This window comes from Pelophylax lessonae (genome assembly GCF_965119305.1).
Source record: "Pelophylax lessonae genome assembly, chromosome: 12".
Lineage (NCBI taxonomy): Eukaryota > Metazoa > Chordata > Amphibia > Anura > Ranidae > Pelophylax > Pelophylax lessonae.
This window is the reverse complement of record NC_138779.1, coordinates 4359708-4371086: the sequence shown is the minus strand read 5'-3', so window position 1 is coordinate 4371086 and position 11379 is coordinate 4359708.

Genomic DNA, 11379 nt, shown 5'->3' with positions numbered 1-11379 from the left:
CACATTTTATTTTATTGGCAAATAAAAACCTGTACACAGTGCCATCCCCCACATTACTAGTACAAATGTGAGCATACCTATGTGCTGTTTGAATGGGCAGAGTCGCAGGCAAGAGTTAGCTGAGCTAAGCCTGAAAGGGAATGCTGGGATTTATAGTTCCTCTCCGTGCACTTCTCTCGGGAGGGGGGGGGGGGGGCACGCACGCTGAACTCTGCATTGATGGGGGCACGGCACAATGTTCATTGCATTGAAGTGGGCACGCACGCTGATCTCTGCATTGGGGGCATGTATGCTGGTCACTGCATTGGGGGCATGTACGCTGGTCACTGCATTTGGGGGGCATGTATGCTGGTCACTGCATTGGGGGCATGTACGCTGATCTCTGCATTGGGGGAATGGTATGCTGGTCACTGCATTGAAGGGGGCATGTATGCTGGTCTCTCCATTGGGGGTATGTACGCTGATCTCTGCATTGAAGGGGGTATGTACACTGGTCACTCTGCATTGAAAGGGGGCACGCTGGTCTCTCTGCTTTGAAAGGGGGCACACTATACCTTAATTACTGAAGGCCCCTTTCACACTTTTGCGACCTCAAAGTCACACAATTTTTTACAGAGTTTTTTGCCGCAAAGCAATGCCTATTACATTTTTCTGTTTGCGCCCCCCCCCCCCCAAAAATGTTGAGCACCAGCCGCCACTGTGCCCCACTCCTCCATTGGTACACCCCTGACTCCGTCTGTGTCCCCCGCCATCATGCAGACTGTGTCCCCCGTCATCCTGCAGCCTGTGTCCCCCGTCATCCTGCAGCCTGTGTCCCCCGTTGTCCTACAGGCTGTGTCCCCCGTTGTCCTACAGCCTGTGTCCCCCGTCATCCTGCAGCCTGTGTCCCCCGTCGTCCTACAGGCTGTGTCCCCCGTCGTCCTGCAGCCTGTGTCCCCCGTCGTCCTGCAGCCTGTGCCCCCCGTCGTCCTGCAGCCTGTGTCCCCCGTCATCCTGCAGCCTGTGTCCCCCGTCATCCTGCAGCCTGTGTCCCCCGTCGTCCTGCAGCCTGTGTCCCCCGTCGTCCTGCAGCCTGTGTCCCCCGCCACCATGCAGACTGTGTCCCCATCTCGTAGCCTTTGTCCCCCGTTGTCCTGCAGCCTGTGTCCCCTGTTGTTCTGCCACCTGTGTCCCCCATCATGCCGACACATCATGAAAGGGCTGTCGCTCCTCTCAGCCAGCTATATCAAAAGAGGGCTGTTCTTCTGATCAAATCTATATACAGTAAACCCCCCTCCATTGCGGGGGTTACGTTCCGGACCCAGCCGCGAAAAGTGAAATTCCGCGAAATAGAAAAACCCTATTAAAATGCATTGTAGGCATGGTTTTTTTACTGTCACTGTACGTGTAGAAGCATTTTAAGGTCTTTAAACACACTTTTAAAACAATAGAAACTCATTTAAACACATAAAAGATACTTAGAGACAGAGCAAGAGCTATGGAAAACACAAAAATATTTCATTTTTAATGATTTATATAGTAAAATAACATTACAAAAAAAAACGCGAATTACCGGGACCGCAAAAACTGAACCGCGATGTAGTGGGGGATTACTGTATATAAAAAAAAAAATATATAAATGTGAGGATTAAAATATGTATATATATATATATTAGTGTGTGTATATATATATATATATATATTATCAAAGTGTCAGGCACTGGTATTTATTTATTTAGGATTTTTCTTTTATCTGTCCATTTTTATAGATAGGAATAAAAATAAATAAACGGGAGGATCAAAAAAAAAAAGCTATATATATATATATATATACTGTATATATCTATCTATATATATAGATTGAAGTGTTAACCATGCTACAGATTTTTTTTTTAAATCCTTTATATATATATGTAAGCTCCAAAAATCTGGGAAAACAGCTTGCCGAAAACTCCAACTATGTACAGCGGCTCCAAATGTCGGGCGCATGCGCAGTTGAGTTGAAACTTCTTGCCGAAAAATCCAACTCTCGTGCACAGTGTTCTCCGCTGTGCACGGGCATCGACTCTCGCGGCCAGGGCATTGCATTGAAAGTTCTATTGGAAGTCTCCTACTCGCTCGTACTCGCGGCGGAAGTGACGTCATTGGTTGAATTATTCGGCAAGTTGAAAATATAGGCTCTGCAGATGAGAGAGGGAGGCGGGGCAGCTGCCTGAAAATCAGGAGCTCCATCAGTCTTGTCCAGTCCCTAGATGTGACAGCCGAGGAAAGAGCAGGCGGGGCCGTGAGCTCCAGTGACAGTCTGACCCCGCCCCCTGCTATGCCTGTACATCGGGACCTGAGAGGCCTCGAATAGGAGAGCATGTCAGAGTGCTGGTGGCAGCCAGAAGCACTGTGTGAGCTCACAGATCGGATTGGAGCAGACCAGGGTCCAGGTAGGTCCTTCTCCTCCCCTGGCTCCCCATATATCGGTACTAGACTAATTCTAAACTCTGACCTGGCTGTGGCTGTTCATTAGAGACCCGGGGCACTGTGCTGACATCTTCTACACTGCTTGATGGGCTACTTTTACACCTGCTTCTATATGTATGAAGGTTTTTGCAGGCACAACAGCTTATTTATTTAAATGGGCTGCCGAGTCAACAATTCCCATAAAAAAAGGTGCATGCAGCATTTTAAAAACGCAGAGACCTTGAAATCGCATTTTTGCACCATGTGATTTACATGCGGTTCCTGCACCTGCAAACATGCTGCATTTTTAGATGCGTGGGCCACATGAGTCATATGGTGCAAAAGCATGATGCGATTTCAAGGCCACAGTTTTTTTTTAAATGCTGCATGCACTTTTTTTCAGCGGGAAATGCAGGCACAGCAGCCCGCATACATGAGAAGCAGGCCCAAAGCGGTAGTAAAGTCATTTAAAAAAAAAAAAAACTCATCCCCCTGCAGATTTAAGTCATAATGCACTGGTGTGTGCACCGCATACTAGCACTTCATGACAGATGTATCTGCAAACTGAGCCCCTCATGGCTCCCCTTGGCCTCTTCTCCCAGTCTTCTTTCTGGGTTCTCAACCTTTCAACACTTGAATGGACCGGCTGCAGTGACATCATTCCTGCACATGCGCACAGGAGTCACATCGCTGCAGCACACAGAGTGGGCTCTAAATGTCATGTAATCTGCGCATGCATGGCTCAAATCACATTACTGCTGACAGGCATTTATAACACAATAGACCACTAAGGTCTCCTCTGTTATAACCACTTCAGTGCGGGACACTTTTACCCCCTTCCTGAACAGGCCAATTTTCAGGGCTTTCAAAATAAATCACCGCCTGCTTATTTATTTATTTATTTTTTTTTATGCTAAATAAACAAAAAAGACTGAATATTTTGGAAAAAAAATGTGTTTCTATTTATTTCTGTTATACAATTTTGCAAATAAATAATCTTTCTTCATATATTTATGCCAAAATATATTCTGCTACATTTTGTTGGAAAAAATAACCCAAATGAGTGTATATTATTTAGTCTATAGGAAAGGTATAGAGTCCACAAACTTTGGGATATAAACTCACCGGCCACGTTATTAGGTACACCCTGCTAGTAGAGGGTTAAACCCCTTTTTGCCTTCATTCTTTATGGCATAGATACAACAAGGTGTTGGAAACGTTCCTCAGATTTTCCTCCATAGTGACATGATGGCATCACACAGTTGCTGCAGATTTGTCGGCTGCACATCCATGATGCCAATCTCCCGTTCCACCACATCCCAAAGGTGCTCTATTGGATGAGATGTGGGGAGTGTGGAGGCCATTGGAGGACAGTGACCTCATTGTCATGGTGAAGAAACCAGTGGTGAGATGATTGGAGCTTTGTGACATGGTGCATTATCCTGCTGGGAGGAGCCATCAGAAGATGGGGACACTGCAGTCATAAAGGGATGGACATGGTCAGCAACAATACTCAGGTAGGCCGTGGGGTTTAAATGATGCTTAACCCATTCAGCCCTAGAAGGTTTTACCCCCTTAATGACCAGGCCATCTTTTGCGATACAGTACTGTGTTGCTTTAAGTCACGCATGGTCGTATGACGCTGTACTCTAGTAAAATTGATGTCCTATTTTCCCCACACATTGATCACCACTGCGGTTTTTATTTTTTGCACTAAAAAAACAAAAAAAAAGAGCGACAATTTTGAAAAAAAAAAAACATTGATTGTTTTTTACTTTCTGATATATAACATTCCCAATAAAATTAAAAAAAAAAAATCTAAATTCTTTATCAGTTTAGGCCAATTTGTATTCTGCTATATATTTTTGGTAAAACAAAAAATCACAAAAAGCGAAGTGACACGTTTTGGGGACAAGTGACACCAATACAGTGATCAGTGCTAAATAATATGCACTGTTACTGTATAAATTACACTGACAGGGAAGGGTTAACATCAGGTGCGATCAAAGGGTTAGGTGTGCTCCTAAGGAGTGTTTTCTAACTGTGGGGGGAATGGACTGACTGGAAGAGAGAGATCTGTGTTCCTGATTACTAGGAACACACAATCTCTCCCTTACTGTCTGGCAGAACAGCCATCTACCTTGTTTACATAGGCAGACGGCTGTTCTCTGTCTCCTGGACAATCGCGGGAGGCCGGCGGGCAAAGCAAAATCGCGGATATGTACGTGATTTTGCGCTTAAGGGACGCCCTGCTGCAGTAAATGTACGGTGGGCGGGCTTTAAGGGGGTAATTAGTACTAAGGGGCCCAAAGTGTGCCAAGAAAATATCCCCCACACCATTACACCACCATCACCAGCAATTGTAGCCTCAGTTTCCTGTGCTTAGCTGACAGGAGTGGCACCCAGTGTGGTCTTCTGCTGCTGTAGCCCATCTGCTTCAAGGTTTGATGTGTTGTGCACTCAGAGATGGTATTCTGCATACCTTAGGTGTAACGAGTGGTTATTTGAGTTACTGTTGCCTTTCTATCATCTGGAACCAGTCTGCCCATTCTCCTCTGACATCAGCAAGGCATTGTCCTCCACACAACTGACGCTCACTGGATATTTTCTCTTTTTTCCACTATTCTCCGTAAACCCGAGAGATGGTTGTGTGTGAAAATCCCAGAAATACTCACCACCAGCCCATCTGCCACCAACAACCATGCCACGTTCAAAGTCACTTCAATCCCCTTTCTTCCCCATTCTGATGCTCAGTTTGAACCTCAGCAATTCATCTTCACCACATCTAGATGGCTAAATGCATTGAGTTGCTGCCATGTAATTGGCTGATTAGCAGTTTGTGTTACCAAGCAATTGAACAGGTGTACCTAATAAAGAAGGTGTATATTCTTAGCTCAAAAAAAGTTAATTCTCTTGCTCTCAGCTTTTTCCAAATTACCGCTTTTATTTTTAATTTTTTGCTGCTGTGATCTGACTTTCTTTTAGATAAGTTCCCGCTTCATTGTCCTCCTTGCAGGTAGGAATGTAGCCACCCTCTCTTGCTCACTCCTGAGATGGACTATTGGATGTGTTGTGGGCATAGAGCACTGTACATGGCTGCAAATGTATGAGAATGAATAGCAAAGATTTTTTGGGGTGTTGGGGTGGAGAGCAAAATTGCATGGGAGCCCCAAGGAAATGTTTGCCCGGGGTCCAATCCATATTAAAGATTGCCCTGGAGGGAAGTAGAGGTAGAGAGAGAGAGAGAGAGAGAGAGAGAGAGAGAGAAAAGGGAGATAGCAAGAGAGAGAAGGAGAGGGAGAGAGAGGAGGAGGGAGAGAGAGAGGAGGAGGGAGAGAGAGAGAGGGGGAGAGAGAGAGGAGGAGGGAGAGAGAGAGAGAGAGAAGGAGGGGGAGAAGGAGGGGGAGAGAGAGAGAAAAGGAGGGGGAGAGAGAGAGAAGGAGGGAGAGAGAGAAGGAGGGAGAGAGGAGGGAGAGAGAGAGAGAAGGAGGGAGAGAGAGAGAGAAGGAGGGAGGGAGAGAGAGAAGGAGGGGGAGAGAGAGAAGGAGGGGGAGAGAGAGAAGGAGGGGGAGAGAGAGAAGGAGGGGGGAGAGAGAGAGAGAGAGAGGAGGGGGAGAAGGAGGGGGAGAAGGAGGGGGAGAGAGAGAGGAGGGGGAGAGAGAGAGGAGGGGGAGAGAGAGAGGAGGGGGAGAGAGAGAGGAGGGGGAGAGAGAGAGAGAGGAGGGAGAGAGAGGAGGGAGAGAGGGGGGAAGGAGAGAGAGAGGAGAGAGAGAAGGAGGGAGAGAGAGAGTGAGAAGGAGGGAGAGAGAGTGAGAGAAAGAGGGAGAGGGAGAGAGAGTGAGAGAAAGAGGGAGAGGGAGAGAGAGAGAGAGGAGGGAGAGAGAGAGAGAGGAGGGAGAGAGAGAGAGGAGGGAGAGAGAGAGAGGAGGGAGAGAGAGAGAGGAGGGAGAGAGAGAGAAGGAGAGAGAGAGGAGGGAGAGAGAGAGAGGAGGGAGAGAGGAGGGAGAGAGAGAGAGGAGGGAGAGAGAGAGAGGAGGGAGAGAGAGAGAGGAGGGAGAGAGAGAGAAGGAGGGAGAGAGAGAGAGAAGGAGGGAGAGAGAGAGAGAAGGAGGGAGAGAGAGAGAGAGAAGGAGGGAGAGAGAGTGAGGAGGGACAGAGAGAGAGGGAGAGAGTGAGAAGGAGGGAGAGAGAGAGAGGGAGAGCGAGAGAGAGAGAGGAGGAGAGAGAGAGAGAGAGAGAGAGAGAGGAGGGGGAGGGAGAGAGAGAGAGGAGGGGGAGGGAGAGAGAGAGAAGGAGGGGGAGGGAGAGAGAGGGAAGGAGAGAGGAGAGAGAGAAGGAGGGAGAGAGAGAGAAGGAGGGAGAGAGAGAGAAGGAGGGAGAGAGGGAGAGAAGGAGGGAGAGAGAGAGAAGGAGGGAGAGAGAGAGAGAGGAGGGAGAAAAAGGAAAGAGGTAAGAAGAGAGAGAGAGATAGAAAGATGGAAATAGAGCGATATAAAGAGACAAATGGAAAGAGAGAGAGGGATGGAGGAGAAAAGAACAAGTGAGAGAGAGAAGAAAGAAAGAATAGAGAGGGGCAAGAGATAGAGAACTAGGGAAATTTGCTACTCCAAGTATACGTAACCCACCATTAGTACTAGCCAGCAGTACCAGCCCTGGAGAACAGCCAGTTAGCAGCCACCAGCCATACCCACCTGGGGGACAGCAGCAGCCAGCGATTCCTGCAGGAACCCAATTCAATCCACGTAACAAAACAGAAGGGGATCTGTCCCCTTCTGTCTGGGCAGATCAGATTGGAGGGCCCATAGAGTAGAACGGGCTGTGTCCGTGTCTGCTCTGCATATGCTGACATGGACCTATCATCTGATGTGCCCGCTCTGTTCATTGTGGCCCGCGACCGGTTACCAAGTCGCTAAAGTGGCTCTTGCTCCTCAAAAAGTATATACCTATACACGAACACACACTTTTTTTTTTTTTCATTTTTGAGGTGGTAATCTTGGGTGAGTTCCCACACTTTTTTCCCAGGACTTGACCCCTGATTATAACTGTCACTTTTGCTGGAGAACTTGTTTTTGTAAACAGGTGAAGCTGAAAAACGACAGAATTCCTGGCAGGTAACTGTTATGGGGGACTCAGGAAAACTAAGATTGCTGCATTACTGATGGTGACAGACTGGACCGGTCAATGTAATTGTCCCTATAGGTGTATAGTGTAGAGGTCCCTATAGGTGTATAGTGTAGAGGTCCCTATAGGTGTATAGTGTAGAGGTCCCTATAGGTGTATAGTGTAGAGGTCCCTATAGGTGTATAGTGTAGAGGTCCCTATAGGTGTATAGTGTAGAGGTCCCTATAGGTGTATAGTGTAGAGGTCCCTATAGGTGTATAGTGTAGAGGTCCCTATAGGTGTATAGTGTAATGGTCCCTATAGGTGTATAGTGTAATGGTCCCTATAGGTGTATAGTGTAAGAAGTGATGGTGAGATACAATACATCAGATTGCAATGACCGGCCGTCTCCTGTGTTTATTTTTGGGTATAAGATGTACGTTGTACTTTGTGTGGGGAAGAGAACTGGCAGGGAAAGGGTAAAAGATTACCCAGAAACCCACAAGTACTCTGAGTTATGCCTGCCCAGCCTGGTCCTGGTCCTCAGTACCTCCCCACACCAGGAGAGACCCCCCATAGAATGAACAATAAACCAAATCCTGTAATACTTACCAATCACGTGAACGATGACCTTCTTGAATGGATGATGCTGGATGTTGTCCACGGTGAGGCTGGCCAAGTAGGTTCCGCTGTCACTTTGCAGGACCGGGCTGATGACCAAGGAGCAATCCTTTTTTTGTTTTTTCTGCAGTATTTTAATATCTTCCTGCAGGATGGGAGTGTAAGGACCGCCTCCTTCCGGAGTCATTCCCCACGCAATCCCAACACTGCTTCTACCAGAGAGATAATTTTTGGTGATCACACATGGGATCACCAGTGTAGAGCCGGCTGTAACCTCCAGGCGGGTGAACAATGGCCGGGCATGAGCAAATTCTACACCAACAAGGTACAGAAAGCAGAAAATAGCGAGCACTTTAAAAAAGCTCATTTTCCAAATTTGTCACTAAGAATAGAGAAAAGTGACAAAAAAATAATAAATATCAGTTTATTCACTCAGCTACTCAGAAAGATATCTGAATATTCGCTTTGTAAATGGAATGAGAATTCTCAGAACAGATCACACACAGGTGTGTTCACTACAAGAGTCAAATCTCAACTGACACAGCGCCCTCTGCCTGCAGTCCCTTTTATAGCTTTCTCAGCGGCAGTTAGGGCTGCACTCGACCGGTGCTGCGAATCGTGTTGGCAGTTAAATTTTTGCACTCTGCTCAATTACACTGCTGAAAAATCTTTGTTCAGTAAAATTGTTCAACACTGCATTACAAATAAAATGTCAATGAAGGGTTAACCCCCCCATGTTGTTTATCCCAATGTATGACTGTTGGGGAATTCCCGATTTCACTACATAGAGGTGTATGGGGGAGGGGGGGGCTGGAGATGGGGGTTAGGACTGGATTTTATCTGCTTGTCTTCAATTTTTAAATCACACTGACCTCAGCTAAAAATAGATCCAATTATTTTTTTCAGTTGACCAAAATTAACAGTCACTTGTTTGCATCCTGGTGTGAATTAAATGACTCAGCTGATTTGATATATATATATATACACAGTAGCTCACAAAAGTAAGTACACCCCTCACATTTTTGTAAATATTTTATTCTATCTTTTCATGTGACAACACTGAAGAAATGACACTTTGCTACAATGTAAAGTAGTGAGTGTACAGCTTGTATAACAGTGTAACTTTACTCAACACACAGCCATTAATGTCTAAACCGCTGGCAGCAAAAGTGAGTACACCCCTAAGTGACAATGTCCAAATTGGGCCCTAATTATCAATATTTTGTGTGGCCACCATTGTTTTCCAGCACTGCCTTAACCCTCTTGGGCATGGAGTTCACCAGAGCTTCACAGGTTGTCACTGCAGTCCTCTTCCCCTCCTCCATGATGACATCACAGAGCTGGTGGATGTTAGAGACCTTGTAAGGCCCCTTTCACAATTGTGCGACTTGTCCTCAGGCTTGGGACTGCAAAGTCGCATGACAAGTTCTACTCCATGATTTCCAACGAGTGCCATTCATATCTGTGCCACTTCAAGTTGCGGCGACTTCAAAGTAGTCCATAGACCTCAATATCACACAGGCATTTCTTCAAGTCGCATCAAAGTCGTGCGACTTTTAGGTGGGTCAAGTGTGAACGAGGTCTAAGACAGGAAGTGTGTTACTGGCAGGAATAATAAGGGAGAAAAAAATCTATAAATGTTTAATTTATTCGTATGCATTTATTTTGTGATACAGTATTTATTGTGTCTTTTTTTTTTTTTTTTTTTAGCGCTTCACTATTGGTCCGTGTATATTTGGAATGTATCTTTGCTCTAAGTGCTAGCAGTTTTTTTACTCTAGCGCTGTGTTTTTTTGCCCTTTTGAACATTTATTTATTTATTTATTTTTTATTGTATCATTTCTGATTTTGTCCATATGATGTCATTTTCTTAATTTTTTTTTTTTTTGTCTACAGAGCGTGCGTTTCACGGAAAATTGTAGCGCTAAATTCGGTCTGCAATTTCCAGATCAGACCAGTTCTGGATTCTGGACCAGAAGGATTTTCCCCTTAAAGCGGTAGTATCCCGCTTTTTTCCACTTTTAACTACAGGGAAGCCTATAATAAGGCTTACCTGTAGGTACAATTAATATCTCCTAAACCGGCAGGGTTTAGGAGATATTTGCACTGCATGCAGCCGCCCACGCGAGCAGCGCATGCGCTCTGAAGGTCCGGAGGACCTTCAGCTTTCCTTGCTGGGAGCTTGCCGGAAAATGACTCCCGCGCACATGCACGGGAGTGACGTCATCGCGGCTCCTGCCAATCACAGCGCCGGAGCTGCCGAACCCGGAAGAGACGCAGAGGGATCATGTCAGCTCCCACAGCGGTGTCCGGGGGTCCGTGTCGGGGCTTCAGTCTAAGGTAAGTAATTCATAAAGAGCTAGTATGCGATGCATACTAGCTCATTATGCCTTTGGGCCCTTTCACACGGGCGTTCCGCATGTCCGTAAATCCTCCTATTTTCTCTTACGTCCTCCGACAGTCGCCGCCCCTCATATAGTCTTCACCAATGGGTATTGACTTCCGCTCCGCAGGAGTAGCTAGGCATAAGACTTGTTAGAAACAAAAGCTTTTAGCATAGACACACCCATGGGGGCTGTCCCACTGGTCAATGCCCCCCTGCAGTAAGCCATCCCAACTCAGTTTGTCTCTGCCTAGCGTTAGCAGTAGATAGGCTTCCCTGTGCTGGGGCTACAGTCTCAGCCTTCTAATCTTTTCTTTTGATTTTTATTTGCAAGAATGTCAGTTTTTCCTTTGCTTTACTAGCTGTTTATTTTGTCAGCTTTAGTTTTAGTCGGATCTTCGGATGAAGATGGATTATGAGAAGCTGGGAATCGGACTGGCCACCCTGGCTCTCCAGGGCAGAGGGTCAGAGGGATCCCCAGCCCGCCATCGAGCGTTCGGCTATGGTTCGCCCTGGCACTATGAACGACCCATCCCTGTTCGCAGCAGGGATGCAGCCTGTGAGGTGGCTACCTCACTGGACACTTATGCGGTTAGGTGCTGCAGTGTCCTGCGTTTTGGCTGATGGCATTCCCTGTCATCTGAGGACAGAGGCTTTCCGTGTCATAGAGGCACCCCACGCCATCCAGTACAGGTAAGTACTTTTCTGTGTGGGGCCTCTGTCTGGGGTGGCAGTCCTGTGTTGCTGTGTCCCCCCTCTTGTCTGTGCGTTTGTGGGGCTCCCTGATGCGATCCCTGCGGGGGTCTTTTTTATTGCACTGCTGGCGCTGTGTGGTATTGGGAGCC